Source organism: Cetorhinus maximus, chromosome 4 (assembly GCF_964194155.1).
Source record: "Cetorhinus maximus chromosome 4, sCetMax3.hap1.1, whole genome shotgun sequence".
Taxonomy (NCBI): Eukaryota; Metazoa; Chordata; class Chondrichthyes; order Lamniformes; family Cetorhinidae; genus Cetorhinus; species Cetorhinus maximus.
The window spans coordinates 179240612-179258741 of NC_135882.1; the positions used below are offsets into that span (position 1 = coordinate 179240612).

General features: G+C 49.5%; 1 protein-coding gene across 5 annotated transcripts in view; it reads left to right on the forward strand.

Annotated features, from left to right (window-relative positions):
• LOC144680067 (arf-GAP with GTPase, ANK repeat and PH domain-containing protein 3-like) overlaps window positions 1-18130 on the forward strand; it is a 708867-nt gene that overhangs the window by 570817 nt on the left and 119920 nt on the right. The gene's annotated exons all lie outside the window — the stretch shown is intronic.

Below are 18130 nucleotides of genomic sequence, written 5' to 3' on the forward strand. Positions count from 1 at the left end.
TGAATATACTTAACGACCCAGCCTCTACAGCCCTCTGCAGTAAAGAATTCCACAGATTAACTACCCCCTGAGAGAAGAAATTCCTCCTCATCTCTGTTTTAATTGGGTGACCCATTACCCTGAGGTTATGCCCTCTGGTCTAGACTCTCCCACAAGGGGAAACAACCTCTCAGCACTTATCCTGTCAAGCCCCCTAAGAATCATATATGTTTCGATAAGGTCGCCTCTCATTCTTCTAAACTCCAATGAGTACAGGCCCAACCTACTCAACCTCTCCTCATAAGAAAATCCCTCCATACCCGGGACCAACCTAGTGAACCTTCTCTGGACTGCCTCCAATGCCAGTATATCTTTCCTAAGATAAGGGGAATCAAACTGTTCACAGTATTCTAGGTGTGGTCTAACTAGTGCCTTGTATAGTTTTAGCAAGACTTCCCTATTTTTATACTCCATTCCCTTTGAAAGGCCAATATTCCATTTGCCTTCCCTATTACCTGCTGAACTTGTATGCTAGCTTTTTGGGATTCATGCACAAGGACCCCAAACCCCTCTGTGCTGCAGCTTTCTTCAGTCTTTCTCCATTTAAGTAATATTCAGCTCCTCTATTCTTCCTGCCGAAGTGCATAACCTCACATTTTCCCACATTATATTCCATCTGCCACGTTTTTGCCCACTCACTTAACCTGTTTATATCCCTCTGTAGACTCTTTGTGTCATCCTCACCACTTGCCTTCCCACCTATTTTTGTGTCGTCCGCAAACTTGGCGATAGTACATTCACTTCCCTCATCCAAGTCATTAATATATATTGTAAATAATTGTGGCCCCAGCACTGATCCCAGTGGCAGTCCACTAGTTACAGGTTGCCATCCTGAAAATGCCCCCTTTGTCCCAACTGTCTTGTCTTCTATTAGTTAGCCAGTCCTCTATCCATGTTAATATACTACCCCCAACACCATGGGCTCGGATCATATTAAGTAGCCTTATGTGCGGTATCTTATCGAACGCCTTTTGGAAATCCAAATATATTACATCTACTGGTTCCCCTTTATCTGTCCTGTTTGTTACCTCTTCAAAGAATTCTAATAAATTTGTCAGGCATGATTTCCCCTTCATGCACTTTGGTAGGAAGAATAGAAGCATAGACTATTTTCTAAATGGGGAGAGAATTCAGAAATCTAGAGTGCAAAGGGTCTTGGGAGGCCTAGTCCAGGATTCTCTTAAGGTTAACTTGCAGGTTGAGTTGGTAGTTAGGAAGGCAAATGCAGTGTTGGCATTTATTTCGAGAGATCTAGAATATAAAAGCAGGGATGTGCTGCTGAGGCTTTATAAGGCTCTGGTCAGACCACATTTAGAATATTGTGAGCAACTTTGGACCCGTATCTCAGGAAGGATGTGCTGGCCCTGGAGTTGTCCAGAGGAGGTTCATGAGAACGATCCCAGGAATGAAAGGCTTAACATATGAGGAACGTTTGAGGACTCTGGGTCTATACTCAATGGAGTTTAGAAGGGTGAGGGGGGATCTGATTGAAACTTACAGAATACCGAAAGGCCTGGATAGAGTGGACGTGGGGAAGATGTTTCCATTAGTAGGAGAGACTAGGACCCGAGGGCACAGCCTCAGAGTAAAGGGAAGACCTTTTAGAACAGAGATGAGGAGAAACTTCTTTAGCCAGAGAGTGGTGAATCTATGGAATTCATTGCCACAGAAGGTTGTGGAGGCCAGGTCATTGAGTGTATTTAAGATCGAGATAGATAGGTTCTTGATTGGTAAGGGGATCAAAGGTTACGGGGAGAAGGCGGGAGAATGGGGTTGAGAAACCTATCAGCCATATTTGAATGGTGGAGCAGACCCGATGGGCCGAATGGCCTAATTTCTGCTCCTATGTCTTATGGTCTTAAGATCTTATGAAGCCATGCTGACTCTGCTTGATTATATTATGCATTTCTAAATGCTCTGCTATTACATCCTTTATAATAGACTCTAACATTTTCCCAATGATAGATGTTAAGCTAACTGGCCTATAGTTACTTGTTTTTTGTCTTCCTCCCTTTTTTGAATAAGGGTGTTACATTGGCAGTTTTCCAAACCTCTGGGACTTTTCCAGAATCTAAGGATTATTGGAAGATTACTACCAGTGTATTCACTATCTCTGTAACTACTTCCTTTAATATGCTAGGATGCAGCCCATCAGGGGACTTATCGGCCTTGAGCCCCATTAGTTTCCCTGGTACTATTTCTCCAGTGATAGTTATTGTGTTTATTTACTCCCCGCCTTTTGCCCCTCGATTATTTAGAAAGCTATTAGTGTCTTCTACCATGAAGACTGATGCAAAGTATTTATTCAACTCCTCTGCCATTTCCTGGTTTCCCATTATTATTTCCCCAGCCTCATTCTCTAAGGGGCCTATGTTCACTTTGGCCTCTCTCTTCCTTTTTATATATTTAAAGAAGCAGCACTTCCAGGAGGTGAAGGGGACCTGTACCCCAGTGACAGTCAGCACCGTCGGAGGGGGGCAGGGCCAAGTGACCTGTAGCCCAGTAACAGTCAGCACCTTCAGGAGAGGAGGGGGACCCTGTACCCCAGTGAGAGTCAGCACCTTCAGGAGAGAAGGGGGACCCTGTACCCCAGTGAGAGTCAGCACCTTCAGGAGGTGAAGGGGACCCTGTACCCCAGTGAGAGTCAGCACCTTCAGGAGAGGAGGGGGACCTGTAGCCCAGTAACAGTCAGCACCTTCAGGAGAGGAGGGGGACCTGTACCCCAGTGAGAGTCAGCACCTTCAGGAGAGGAGGGGGACCCTGTACCCCAGTGAGAGTCAGCACCTTCAGGAGAGGAGGGGGACCTGTACCCCAGTGAGAGTCAGCACCTTCAGGAGAGGAGGGGGACCTGTACCCCAGTGAGAGTCAGCACCTTCAGGAGAGGAGGGGGACCCTGTACCCCAGTGAGAGTCAGCACCTTCAGGAGAGGAGGGGGACCCCTACCCCAGTGAGTGTCAGCACCTTCAGGAGAGGAGGGGGACCTGTACCCCAGTGAGAGTCAGCACCTTCAGGAGAGGAAGGGGACCCCTACCCCAGTGAGAGTCAGCACCTTCAGGAGAGGAGGGGGACCCCTACCCAGTGAGAGTCAGCACCTTCAGGAGAGGAGGGGGACCTGTACCCCAGTGAGAGTCAGCACCTTCAGGAGAGGAGGGGGACCTGTACCCCAGTGAGAGTCAGCACCTTCAGGAGAGGAGGGGGACCTGTACCCCAGTGAGAGTCAGCACCTTCAGGAGAGGAGGGGGACCTGTACCCCAGTGAGAGTCAGCACCTTCAGGAGAGGAGGGGGACCCTGTACCCCAGTGAGAGTCAGCACCTTCAGGAGAGGAGGGGGACCCCTACCCCAGTGAGAGTCAGCACCTTCAGGAGAGGAGGGGGACCCCTACCCCAGTGAGTGTCAGCACCTTCAGGAGAGGAAGGGGACCTATACCCCAGTGAGAGTCAGCACCTTCAGGAGAGGAGGGGGACCTGTACCCCAGTGAGAGTCAGCATCTTCAGGAGAGGAAGGGACCCTGTACCCCAGTGAGAGTCAGCACCTTCAGGAGAGGAGGGGGACCCCTACCCCAGTGAGTGTCAGTACCTTCAGGAGAGGAGGGGGACCTGTACCCCAGTGAGAGTCAGCACCTTCAGGAGAGGAAGGGGACCCCTACCCCAGTGAGAGTCAGCACCTTCAGGAGAGGAGGAGGACCCCTACCCAGTGAGAGTCAGCACCTTCAGGAGAGGAGGGGGACCTGTACCCCAGTGAGAGTCAGCACCTTCAGGAGAGGAGGGGGACCCTGTACCCCAGTGAGAGTCAGCACCTTCAGGAGAGGAGGGGGACCCTGTACCCCAGTGAGAGTCAGCACCTTCAGGAGAGGAGAGAAAATAGGGTTCAGAGCTGTTTGTGACTCCAGGGCCAGGATTTAAGGCCCCAGTGTAGCTTGTGTCCCTCCAGTAGTTGCGGTGAGCCACTTAAATCTCCATTCAGTTCGGCGGGACCGTAATATCCCACCAGACGGGGAGAGCCGTAAAATCGAGGCCCAGGCTTTATTTTTTTTTTGCTTTGATATGTGCGCCTTTACTGCCGTAGTCTCCAGCCCCTCAGCCAACCTCAACAGGCTTGTCTCCAAGCAGAACCTGAGAAAATGCTTTAAGAAACACATGCAACCTCCAAACATCATCTTCCATAAACTGAGAATCTCCCGAGGAAAGTTATTAACTTTTAAAAGCTTTGATAAGTGAGCAAAATGGGATGGCAAATGTGTTATTCACTTAACGGGCTGGAGGAGAATGAGCAATACCAGCAGGGTTAGGCTGCGTCTATTCATAGACACTCTGAGATATGACAGGCAGGGGCTGGAGCGAGATAATTGCTGTCCTGAGTGTATCTTGTTAATTAAGCTCTAATTAGAGAACGAGTCAGCGGTGTCATTTACAAGTGTTCCTCTAACTGCTTACATGGAAGCCGATGATATTTGGTTTAAACTGACTGAGCGGTGGTGCTCTGGGAGACGGGATGGGAAGGAGACGAAGCAGAACTGATAGGAACACGCAAGCTATCATTAAAATCTCTGCTTTTATTACTCGTTCGCATATGATTACCATCTGAAGAGCTATCACTGTCACCCTGAAGAAATGAACAGAGAGCGAGGGAGACGGTTCTGAATGTAACCCTTTCTGCTCTGTTTGTGGCTGAGTTTAGCCTGCGTCTGAGGGACGCAGCGACACAAACATTTGACAAATGTAGTTTTTACTGACTTTCCTCTGTTAAATATTCCTTCATACTGAAATCCTACTTGAGCACATTCTGCTCTGCAGTTTCTCACTGTTTGCAACTCAAACAAAAAGCTGTTCGAAATAAATATCCCAGTCAGTCAGCCATCGTCAGGGTCAGTCCCATCGTCAGGCTCAGTCCCATCGTCAGGCTCAGTCAGCCATCGTCAGGGTCAGTCCCATTGTCAGGGTCAGTCCCGTCATCAGGGTCAGTCTCATCGTCAGGGTCAGGCCCATCGTCAGGGTCAGTCCCGTCATCAGGGTCAGTCTCATCGTCAGGGTCAGGCCCATCGTCAGGGTCAGTCCCATCATCAGGGTCAGTCTCATCGTCAGGGTCAGTCCCAACGTCAGGCTCAGTCTCATCGTCAGGGTCAGTCCCATCGTCAGGGTCAGTCCCAACATCAGGCTCAGTCTCATCGTCAGGGTCAGTCCCAACGTCAGGCTCAGTCCCATCGTCAGGCTCAGTCCCATCGTCAGGGTCAGTCCCATCGTCAGGGTCAGTCCCAACGTCAGGCTCAGTCTCATCGTCAGGGTCAGTCCCATCGTCAGGCTCAGTCTCATCGTCAGAGTCAGTCCCATCGTCAGGGTCAGATCCATCGTCAGGGTCAGGCCCATCGTCAGGGTCAGTCCCAACGTCAGGCTCAGTCCCATCGTCAGGCTCAGTCCCATCGTCAGGCTCAGTCCCATCGTCAGGGTCAGTCCCATCGTCAGGCTCAGTCTCATTGTCAGGGTCAGTCCCAACGTCAGGCTCAGTCCCATCATTAAGGGACAGTTCCTCACAAGGACAGGGAAACACGCACTATTGGATATAAAAGTAGATCCTTGAGTGTCTGAATGAGAAAAGGCAGCTTTGTGTTTCAGGGAGGGTTTCTTAGTAGATCTTTTGTAGGAACTTCTTTAAATGCACTAGTTTCTGCTGCATTAGGTACACTGAGTGGGGTATATAAGATGCACTGTGTGGTTTTTTACCCTGGGGACTCGTGCCACAATTAGGAGCGCTGCCCTCAGACTAATCAAGTAACTGCCTGAAATAAAATAGCCATACTCACAAAACCATGTCTTCCAACCTCCATCACAAAATAAAAACAAAATATTGTGGATGCTGCAAATCTGAAATAAAAACAGAAAATGCTGGTAAGACTCAGCAGGTCTGACAGCGTCTGTGGAGAGAGAAACAGAGCTAACGTTTCGAGTCTGTCTGACTCTCCTTCAGACTTGAAGAGAAGTAGTAATGTGATGGGTTTTACCCTGTTGAAAAGTGGGGAGATGGAGCAAGTCAAGCAAAATAGAAGGTCAGGGATAGGTTGGAGATCAGGAGAGATTAAATGACAAAGATATCATGGACACATATGAACATGGGGATTAGGAGCAGGAGTTGGCCCTTCGAACCTGTTCCACTGTTCAATAAGATTATGGCTGATCTGGTTGTAACTTCAACTCCACATTCCCGCCTACTGCCTTTAACCTTTTACCCCCCTTCCTTATCAAGAATCCATACCTCTGCCTTAAAAATATTCAAAGCCTTTTGAGGAAGAGAGTTCCAAAGACTCATGACCCTCTGAGAGAAGAACATGGACAGACAATTTAAAATAAGGGGTGAAATTTTGAAGGGGGTGCAGGAGCAGAGGGACCTGGGTGTATATGTTCATAGATCATTGAAGTTGTCAGGACAGGTGGAGAGAGCAGTTAATAAAGCACATAGTATCCTGGGCTTTATTAATAGGGGCATAGAGTACAAGAGCTGGGAGGTTATGCTGAACTTATATAAGACACTTGTTTGACCTCAGCTCGTGTATTGTGTACAGTTCTGGGCGCCACATTACAGCAAAGATGTGAACACATTGGAGAGAGTGCAGAAGAGGTTTACAAGAATGGTTCCAGGGATGAGAAACTTCAGTTACGAAGATAGATTGGAGAGGGTGGGACTGTTCTCCTTGGAGAGAAGAAGGCTGAGAGGAGATTTGATAGAGGGTTCAAAATGATGAGTGGGCTGGATAGAAAAGATAGGGAGAAGCTGTTCCCGCTCCTTAGAGGATTGAGAAGAGGGCATAAATTTAAAGTGATTTGCAAAAGAAGCAAATGGGACGTGAGAAAAAACTTTTTCACACAGCGAGTGGTTTGGGTCTGGAATGCACGGCCTGGAAGTGTGGGGGAGGCAGGTTCAATCGAGGCATTCAAGAGGGCATTAGATGATTATTTGAATAGAAACAATGTGCAAGGGTACGGGGAAAAGGCAAGGGAATGGCACCAAGTCATAATGCTCATTCCGAGAGCTGGTGCAGACACGATGGGCCGAATGGCCTCTTCCTACACTGTACCGTTATGTGATTCTGTGATTAATCTCTGTCCTAAATTGGCGACCCTTTAATTTTAAACAGTGACCCCTAGTACTAGATTCTCCCACAAGAGGAAACATCCTCTCCACATCCACTCTGTCAAGACCCCTCGGGATCTTATATGTTTCAATCAAGTCGCTTCTTACTCTTCTAAACTCCAGTGGATACAAGCCTAGCCTGACCAACCTGTCCTCAAAAGACAACCCACCCATTTTATCATTAATGCTCCCTTTGTCCTGTGTCCACGGCATCTTTGTCAAATCTCTCCTGAGCTCCCATCTATCCCTGACCTTCGATTTTGCTCCACCTGCTCCACCCCCTCTAAAACAGAATAAAATCCATCACATTTTTGCCTCTCTTCAGCTCTGGAATGGGACTTGAATCCACGACTCCTGATTCAGAGGCAGTTATCCACTCAGCCACAATTCACAAAGAGCCAGATCTCGGACATAACCTCTATTTCTTAATGCTGAGATTTGTAAAATAAAACAGGGATGATTGAACCCCAGTTCTGAGAGTGTGTGAAAGGCTTTGGTTAAAATTCCCTCACGTTACTCTGTAAAGGGAAAGCAGTGTTTTAATTGACTGTACAGGTTTGTAAATGAAAAGGCCAGTGCTGACAAGATTATGTAAATATTTTGTGTCATTAGCTGTCTTCTCTGCTGCTGTTTAGTCCGGTCAGCTCCCTTCTATAGGCCCCTGTCCAATTGACTAATCTCAGTGATTTTTATTGAGAACTCACAGGCTTGGTATTTTTCTTTTTCTCTTTCTTTTCTCCACATTGTCTCCCGACCAAGATCTTGGTGCAGTTCAGTGAAATAAAATAATACATTTACCCCTGTGATTCCACTTTGGAGAAATTGGAAGATAAATGCTTTTCTGGGACATTCATCAACCTTTATTTCTGTTTCTGTGCGTGGCTGTAAAAAAGCACTTAAATGCACATCAGCGGAGTAACAGCCATTTCTCGGCATCTTCTGTCCCCTTGTAGTTCTCATTAGTGTGGCAGCTCCCCCTTCGTGCTCCCATGGGCTTTCGCAGTTTAAAGAGTGCTTTTGATGATCATTACTGGAGTCTGACTGTGCAGCCTACGATTTGCAGATGAGAAAGGCCTCATTTATAACTGTGAAAAACTATCAATTTCACAAAGGCTGATGCCAGGTCTTCATCATCGAGGCCATCAGCGCCCCACTGAAAGGGAATTAATCAGATTGTTAGCACTGCCGGAGGTACAAAGCAGGCGAGCGGGTACTCTCGCAGGATGGTAATGATGTCACTGAGCATTAATACATCACAACCCTTCCCTCCTGACAGATATAGAGGACACCTCGATTGAAAGCTGAATGGCGCAACTCTGTACTGAACCTCAACACAGTGCTCCCCAGGTGTTAACTCTTGCATTATTTGTCACTCACTCCATCCCACCTCTCCCTCTGCTGGATCAGATGGTCCTCAATGCTGGAGAACTCCTCCCCACACTCTGTTCATGCTCCCTCCTACAATCTGCAGCCTTTTAAAACCCAAGCTTGCTATTATTTGCCCATGTTTCCTGATTGTCCTCTCTTCACCCTCAACACTTGCCAGTCTTATGTCACTTACCTAAAGTCTCCAATATAAAGTTGGTTAGATTAGTTCCTGTTTTTCCTTCTACTTCTGGTTGAAACAGTTTGAAATCACCTTTTGTTGGCATTGAAAATTCCTGAAACAATACTTAAATTCCCGAGCAACCAAACATCCATCAGCTATTCAAAATAATGTTGGCAATTCAGAACTTTGTTAGCTCTGAAGAAGGGTCATATGGATTCGAAACGTTAACTTTGTTTCTCTCTCCACAGATGCTGTCAGATCTGCTGAGTTTTTCCAGCATTCCCTGTTTTTGTTTATGTTTGTTTGACCATTCCAATGCTGTCCTGACAGGTCCCCCACATTCTACCCTCTGTAAACTTGAGCTCATCCAAAACACTGCTGCCCATGTCTTAATTTGCACTAAGTCCTATTACCCTAGAGCCCCAGTACTCACTGACCCACATTGACTCCTGGTGAAACACTGTCTTAATTTTTAAAATTATCAGCTTTGTTCCCAAATAGCTTCTAAAAGCATTACAAACCTCCCAAACCTCAATATATGATGAACAACAGCTACGTGCATTTATATAGCACCATTTATATAGCATTACATGGCCTCTGTAATTTTCTCCAGCTCCACAAGCCACTGAGATATTTGCACTTATCTAATTCGAACCTCTTGCACATCCCTGATTTTAATTGCTCTGCCATTGTCGTGGACGCTAAAACCTCTAGAATTTCCTCCTAAATCTCTTTGTCTCTCTGCCTCTCCTCTTTTGAGACACTCCTTAAAGTCTACCTCTCCAACTAAGCCTTTGCATGTCTGTCCTTATAGCTCCTTACATGGTTTGGTATCATATTTTGTTTGATAATGCTTCTGTGAAGCTCCTTGAGACATCTTTCTACATTGTTGGTGCTACCTAAATGCACGTAGTTGTTGTTCATCATGTACTGAGGTTTGGGAGGTTTGTAATGCTTTTAGATCCCTGAAGGGATAAACCTTGCTTTTGCTACAGATAATCCCAGTTAGATTCCAAGAGGGACAATCATGATTAGTTTCCTAAAGATAAACGGTTACATTCCAATAGGCATCAACCCTGTTCCATTAAACCCATTAAATTTCAAATGGTATTAACCTCAATAGGTTTAGACAGAGATTAACCCCAATAGATTTAGATAGAGATTAACCTCAATAGATTTAGATCAGAATTAACCCCAATAGATTTATATAGAGATTAACCTCAATAGATTTAGATCAGAATTATCCCCAATAGATTTAGACAGAGATTAACCCTAATAGATTTAGATCTGAACTCACCTCAATAGGTTTAGATAGAGATTAACCCCAATAGATTTCAACAGAGATTAACCCCAATAGATTTAGATCAGAATTAACCCCAATAGAGTTAGACAGAGATTAACCCCGAAAGATTTAGACAGAGATTAACCCCAATGGATTTAGATAGAGATTAATCCCAATAGATTTGGATAGAGATTAACCCTAATAGATTTAGACAGAGATTAACCCTAATAGATTTAGACAGAGATTAATCCCAATAGATTTAGACAGAGATTAATCCCAATAGATTTAGACAGAGATTAATCCCAATAAATTTAGACAGAGATTAATCCCAATAGATTTAGACAGATATTAATCCCAATAAATTTAGACAGAGATTAATCCCAATAGATTTAGACAGAGATTAATCCCAATAAATTTAGACAGAGATTAATCCCAATAAATTTAGACAGAGATTAATCCCAATAGATTTAGACAGAAATTAACCCCAATAGATTTAAATAGAGATTAATCCCAATAAATTTAGACAGAGATTAACCCCAATAGATTTAAATAGAGATTAATCCCAATAGATTTAGACAGAGATTAACCCCAATAGATTTAAATAGCGATTAACCCCAGAAGATTTTTTCAGAAGATTCATGCCTGTTGGAGTCCAATTCAATTGATTTCCCCTTAGCTTCTGATAGGAACAAATCCGGTTGATTCCGTTAAGAATGGAAGTAGCTGCAGAGATAGTGGATGCACTGGTAGTAATTTTCCAAGAATCCTTAGATTCTGGAAAAGTCCCAGAGGATTGGAAAACTGCCAAATTCATTGGACACCAGATCCGATGGATTGTCTTTGTCTAACTGATTGTGTCGGGTTCAACAAGCTGCATGTTTAGTGAAAATTACTAGTGTCAGTGGTGCCAGCCTTAATTAAAAATTCACAAGTAATGTCACAATTCTGCTCTGTTTAAAAATAGGTCCAATTTTCACTGGGTTTGCTTTGGGTCTCTAACACCTTTAAATATGTTGAGGTAAATAACTGGGCCTTTGCTAAATGTGTCATGACCTCTCGATCCTCACCTGGCATCTTTGGGGAGACTGTTACCTTTTGCCCCCAGACAGTAGTGATTGAGTGAGGCTCCCCCTTGATGCTGATCACTGTCTCTCTGATGATCTAATTGGGCTGAGATTGTATTTCTCGGCATTTCTAAAAGCCTCTTTGCTGAAAATCAGCATTAAATTAAGATTTTTAAGAGCTCCTCTTTTTTTTGAGGTGATAAAATTGAATGTCAGCGTTTGATTTTGTTCCTGGTCTGTAATGAAATTTGACATTTAGTGTTCAGCACAGAATTTCAGAGCATTCTAGCTTGATTAGGGAGCTGTAATTGAGAGTAATTAGAGAAGGCTGCAATTGTTTCTAATTCTGCTATTAATTGTAACAGATGATGTGATTGAAGATAAATGTTGTATGTTGTTGCCACAGGCTTGAGAGCAGTGAACTTTCCACTCTATCCCAATCAGCAATGAATACAATTGCCTGGGTTTAGCTGGATACAGGAAGGGCAGGGGACAGGATTGGCAGAATGGGGGGGTGGGTGGGAATTGATTGGCAGAGTGGTGGGGCGGTGGGGGGGGGGTGGGAATTGGTTGGCGGGTGGTAATGAGTGCGGGGGGGACAGCATGGGGATGGAACGGAATTTGGGGGGGATGGAATGGGGAACAGGATGGGATGGGAAGAAGGATGGACGTGGAGGGAGGAGGGGTGAAGGGATCGCTCCTCTCCAGTGTGTTAAAATCACGAACAAGGGTTTGTTGGAACCGTATAACAGTGGATGCTCAAGCAGCCCTCCTCAATGGCAGCTTTATTATAAATGAATGATCCTCATGTCTCTGGCAACGTTCATGTAGAATATCTTTGCTTTACCGGTAGGTGGGGGACGTGGAATGGAGAGGGAACAACATGACATCAGACACAGGAAAGGTTTGAGGGGAAAGGGGGGAAATGGAGGAGAGGAGAGAGGAAGCGTGTGAGGTGCATGGCCTGGGAAAGGAGGGCAGAGCTGTGATGATTTTAAAAACTCTGTGGATGTTTTTGCTTTTTCCGTTTGGTGTGTTGTTTCATTCCTGTCTCTCAAATATTTGCTGCTTGCAGGTTGCAGGCTCCCACTTTAGCACAGAGTTGTGGATTGGATCTTTTTTTGATTTGTTCACGGGGTGTGGACATCACTGGCGAGGCTGATATTTATCACCAATCCCTAACTGCCTTTGAATACAATCAGTGCATTTATATCTGGTTCTGTTTGGTTTCTGGGTAAGTTCAGTACTATGGTTGTTCTATTGTAACCTGGACATCTACCGCAGGTATTCCCTCCTTTCAATTTGGTTCACCACAGGGAGCAATGCGAGGAATCCACTTAATTGCCACTCACTGACCCAGCTAAGGACCCCTGCAAGAAAGTCAGTAATAACTTGGGTTTCTTTGGCACTTTTCATAACCGCAGGACATCACAAAGAGCTTTAGAACCAATGAAATACTTAGTAATGCAGGTGATGCGGTAACAGATTTGTGCACATCAAGCTCCCACAAATAGCAAAATGATTATGGCCAGATAATTTGTTTTAATTATGTTGATTGGAGGATAAATATTGGCCAGGATACCAGAGAGAACTCTCCTGTTCTTGCTCTTTTTCAAAATAGTGGGGACAATAACTTTTGCATCCACCTGAGAGAGAAGACAGGGACAGAGTTAATCAACCCAGCTCCCACGGTGCAGCGCTCCCTCAGTACTGACCCTCCAACAGTGCGGCCCTCCAACAGTGCAGCACTCCCTCAGTACTGACCCTCTGACAGTGCAGCACTCCCTCAGTACTGACCCTCTTGACAGTGCAGCACTCCCTCAGTACTGACCCTCCAACAGTGCAGCACTCCCTCAGTACTGACCCTCCAACAGTGCAGCACTCCCTCAGTACTGACCCTCTGACAGTGCAGCACTCCCTCAGTACTGACCCTCTGACAGTGCAACGCTCCCTCAGTACTGACCCTCTGACAGTGCAACGCTCCCTCAGTACTGACCCCCAGACAGTGCAGCACTCCCTCAGTACTGACCCTCCGACAGTGCGGCACTCCCTCAGTACTGACCCCCAGACAGTGCAGCACTCCCTCAGTACTGACCCTCCGACAGTGCGGCTCTCCCTCAGTGCTGACCCTCTGACAGTGCGGCACTCCCTCAGTGCTGACCCTCCGACGGTGCAGCGCTCCCTCAGTACTGACCCTCCGACAGTGCAGCGCTCCCTCAGTACTGACCCTCTGACAGTGCAGCACTCCCTCAGTACTGACCCTCCGACGATGCAGCACTCCCTCAGTACTGACCCTCTGACAGTGCAGCACTCCCTCAGTACTGACCCTCCGACGATGCAGCACTCCCTCAGTACTGACCCTCTGACAGTGCAGCACTCCCTCAGTGCTGACCCTCCGACGGTGCAGCACTCCCTCAGTACTGACCCTCCCACGGAGCAGCACTCCCTCAGTACTGACCCTCCAACAGTGCGGCACTCCCTCAGTACTGACCCTCCAACAGTGCAGCACTCCCTCAGTACTGACCCTCCAACAGTGCGGCACTCCCTCAGTACTGACCCTCTGACAGTGCAGTGCTCCCTCAGTACTGACCCTCCGACAGTGCGGCTCCCCCTCAGTGCTGACCCTCCGACGGTGCAGCGCTCCCTCAGTACTGACACTCTGACAGTGCAGCCCTCCCTCAGTACTGACCCTCCCACGGAGCAGCACTCCCTCAGTACTGACCCTCTGACAGTGCAGCACTCCCTCAGTACTGACCCTGCGACAGGGCAGCGCTCCCTCAGTAATGAGTCTCCGATAGTGCAGCGCTCCCTCAGTAATGAGTCTCTGACAGTGCAGAGCTCCCTCAGTGCTGACCGTCCGACAGTGCAGCACTCCCTCAGTAATGAGTGTCCGACAGTGCAGCACTCCCTCAGTACTGACCCTCCGACAGTGCAGCACTCCCTCAGTAATGAGTCTCCGACAGTGCAGCGCTCCCTCAGTTCTGACCCTCCAACAGTGCAGCTCTCCCTCTGTACTGACCCTCCAACAGTGCAGCACTCCCTCAGTACTGACCCTCCAACAGTGCAGCACTCCCTCAGTACTGCCCCTCTGACAGTGCAGCGCTCCCTTAGTACTGACTCTTCGACAGTGCGGCACTTCCTCAGTACTGACCCTCCGACAGTGCAGCACTCCCTCAGTTCTGACTCTTCGAAAGTGCAGCGCTCCCTCAGCACTGACCATCCGACAGTGCAGCACTCCCTCAGTACTGACTCTTCGACAGTGCAGCACTCCCTCAGTACTGACTCTTCGACAGGGCAGCACCCCCTCAGTAATGACTCTCCGACAGTGCTGCACTCCTTCAGTACTGCACTGAAGAGATGTGCCAAGATTACCTGATTCCCTCTCCACCCGGTAACTCCTGCTGGCTGTGGACAGGATTGAGTTTAGTTGGGTGTTAACTGTATCTCAAGATGGTAATAAATCTGGTCAGGGTAATGTTTGGAGTAGCTGGACTGCAGAAGGCATCAACTTCAGTGCAAGGTGAAGAGTAATGGGAAAAACAGCAAAAAGTTAAAGACTTGTGCTGTTTAACGCACTTCTGATGTTTCCCTTTGTCAATGAACTGCTTCTCAGGCGGACTGTAATTTAATTTCTCTACACACCCACGCGCAAACTTCAGTTTTTTGATGGCTTTCAAACTAGCTATTAGAGCTTACAGCCTTCAGAGTAGCTATTAGCTTCTCACATTGGTCGGAAGCAGCTTCATTTAAGTTTCCTTCATTACCAGTTGTTTAAGTGTGAGTGAGCAACATTTTGTTTTGGTCTTTGCCCGTCAAAGTTTAACCAACCTGTGCTGAAGAATCCTGCATTCCTGAAGCGTCGTGTGAGAGCAGAAAGGTAAGGATTGCACCAATCAGACTCCCCCATTCCCAGAGAGACCTTCCCCCTGTCGCTGCCTCACTGCCCAGACTCCCCCATTCCCAGAGAGACCTTCCCCCCCATCACTGCCCAGACTCCCCCATTCCCAGAGAGACCTTCCCCCTCATCACTGTCTCACTGCCCAGACTCCCCCATTCCCAGAGAGACCTTCCCCCTGTCGCTGCCTCACTGCCCAGACTCCCCCATTCCCAGAGAGACCTTCTCCCTGTCACTGCTTCACTGCCCAGACTCCCCCATTCCCAGAGAGACCTTCCCCCCATCACTGTCTCACTGCCCAGACTCCCCCATTCCCAGAGAGACCTTCCCCCCATCACTGTCTCACTGCCCAGACTCCCCCATTCCCAGAGAGACCTTCTCCCTCATCACTGCCCAGACTCCCCCATTCCCAGAGAGACCTTCCCCCCATCACTGCCCAGACTCCCCCATTCCCAGAGAGACCTTCTCCCTGTCACTGCCTCACTGCCCAGACTCCCCCATTCCCAGAGAGACCTTCCCCCCCATCACTGTCTCACTGCCCAGACTCCCCCATTCCCAGAGAGACCTTCCCCCCATCACTGCCTCACTGCCCAGACTCCCCCATTCCCAGAGAGACCTTCCCCCTGTCACTGCCCAGACTCCCCCATTCCCAGAGAGACCTTCCCCCTGTCACTGCCCAGACTCCCCCATTCCCAGAGAGACCTTCCCCCTGTCACTGCCCAGACTCCCCCATTCCCAGAGAGACCTTCCCCCCCATCACTGTCTCACTGCCCAGACTCCCCCATTCCCAGAGAGACCTTCCCCCCATCACTGCCCAGACTCCCCCATTCCCAAAGAGACCTTCTCCCTGTCACTGCTTCACTGCCCAGACTCCCCCATTCCCAGAGAGACCTTCCCCCCCATCACTGTCTCACTGCCCAGACTCCCCCATTCCCAGAGAGACCTTCCCCCTCATCACTGTCTCACTGCCCAGACTCCCCCATTCCCAGAGAGACCTTCCCCCCCATCACTGTCTCACTGCCCAGACTCCCCCATTCCCAGAGAGACCTTCCCCCTCATCACTGTCTCACTGCCCAGACTCCCCCATTCCCAGAGAGACCTTCCCCCTCATCACTGTCTCACTGCCCAGACTCCCCCATTCCCAGAGAGACCTTTCCCCCCACCACTGTCTCACTGCCCAGACTCCCCCATTCCCAGAGAGACCTTCCCCCTCATCACTGCCTCACTGCCCAGACTCCCCCATTCCCAGAGAGACCTTCTCCCCATCACTGTCTCACTGCCCAGACTCCCCCATTCCCAGAGAGACCTTCCCCCTCATCACTGTCTCACTGCCCAGACTCCCCCATTCCCAGAGAGACCTTCCCCCCCATCACTGTCTCACTGCCCAGACTCCCCCATTCCCAGAGAGACCTTCCCCCTCATCACTGCCTCACTGCCCAGACTCCCCCATTCCCAGAGAGACCTTCCCCCTGTCGCTGCCTCACTGCCCAGACTCCCCCATTCCCAGAGAGACCTTCCCCCCATCACTGCCTCACTGCCCAGACTCCCCCATTCCCAGAGAGACCTTCCCCCTGTCACTGCCTCACTGCCCAGACTCCCCCATTCCCAGAGAGACCTTCCCCCCCATCACTGCCTCACTGCCCAGACTCCCCCATTCCCAGAGAGACCTTCCCCCTGTCGCTGCCTCACTGCCCAGACTCCCCCATTCCCAGAGAGACCTTCCCCCCATCACTGCCTCACTGCCCAGACTCCCCCATTCCCAGAGAGACCTTCCCCCTCATCACTGCCCAGACTCCCCCATTCCCAGAGAGACCTTCCCCCTGTCGCTGCCTCACTGCCCAGACTCCCCCATTCCCAGAGACCTTCCCCCTGTCACTGCCTCACTGCCCAGACTCCCCCATTCCCAGAGAGACCTTCCCCCTCATCACTGTCTCACTGGCCAGACTCCTCCATTCCCAGAGAGACCTTCCCCCCATCACTGCCCAGACTCCCCCATTCCCAGAGAGACCTTCCCCCTCATCACTGCCTCACTGCCCAGACTCCCCCATTCCCAGAGAGACCTTCCCCCTGTCACTGCCTCACTGCCCAGACTCCCCCATTCCCAGAGAGACCTTCCCCCTCATCACTGCCTCACTGCCCAGACTCCCCCATTCCCAGAGAGACCTTCCCCCTCATCACTGCCTCACTGCCCAGACTCCCCCATTCCCAGAGAGACCTTCCCCCTGTCACTGCCTCACTGCCCAGACTCCCCCATTCCCAGAGAGACCTTCCCCCTGTCACTGCCTCACTGCCCAGACTCCCCCATTCCCAGAGAGACCTTCCCCCTGTCACTGCCTCACTGCCCAGACTCCCCCATTCCCAGAGAGACCTTCCCCCCCATCACTGTCTCACTGCCCAGACTCCCCCATTCCCAGAGAGACCTTCCCCCTGTCACTGCCTCACTGCCCAGACTCCCCCATTCCCAGAGAGACCTTCCCCCTGTCACTGCTTCACTGCCCAGACTCCCCCATTCCCAGAGAGACCTTCCCCCCCATCACTGCCTCACTGCCCAGACTCCCCCATTCCCAGAGACCTTCCCCCTGTCGCTGCCTCACTGCCCAGACTCCCCCATTCCCAGAGAGACCTTCCCCCTCATCACTGCCTCACTGCCCAGACTCCCCCATTCCCAGAGACCTTCCCCCTGTCGCTGCCCAGACTCCCCCATTCCCAGAGAGACCTTCCCCCTCATCACTGCCTCACTGCCCAGACTCCCCCATTCCCAGAGAGACCTTCCCCCCATCACTGCCTCACTGCCCAGACTCCCCCATTCCCAGAGACCTTCCCCCTGTCGCTGCCCAGACTCCCCCATTCCCAGAGAGACCTTCCCCCTCATCACTGCCTCACTGCCCAGACTCCCCCATTCCCAGAGACCTTCCCCCTGTCACTGCCTCACTGCCCAGACTCCCCCATTCCCAGAGAGACCTTCCCCCTCATCACTGCCTCACTGCCCAGACTCCCCCATTCCCAGAGAGACCTTCCCCCTCATCACTGCCCAGACTCCCCCATTCCCAGAGAGACCTTCCCCCTGTCACTGCCTCACTGCCCAGACTCCCCCATTCCCAAAGAGACCTTCTCCCTGTCACTGCTTCACTGCCCAGACTCCCCCATTCCCAGAGAGACCTTCCCCCCCCATCACTGC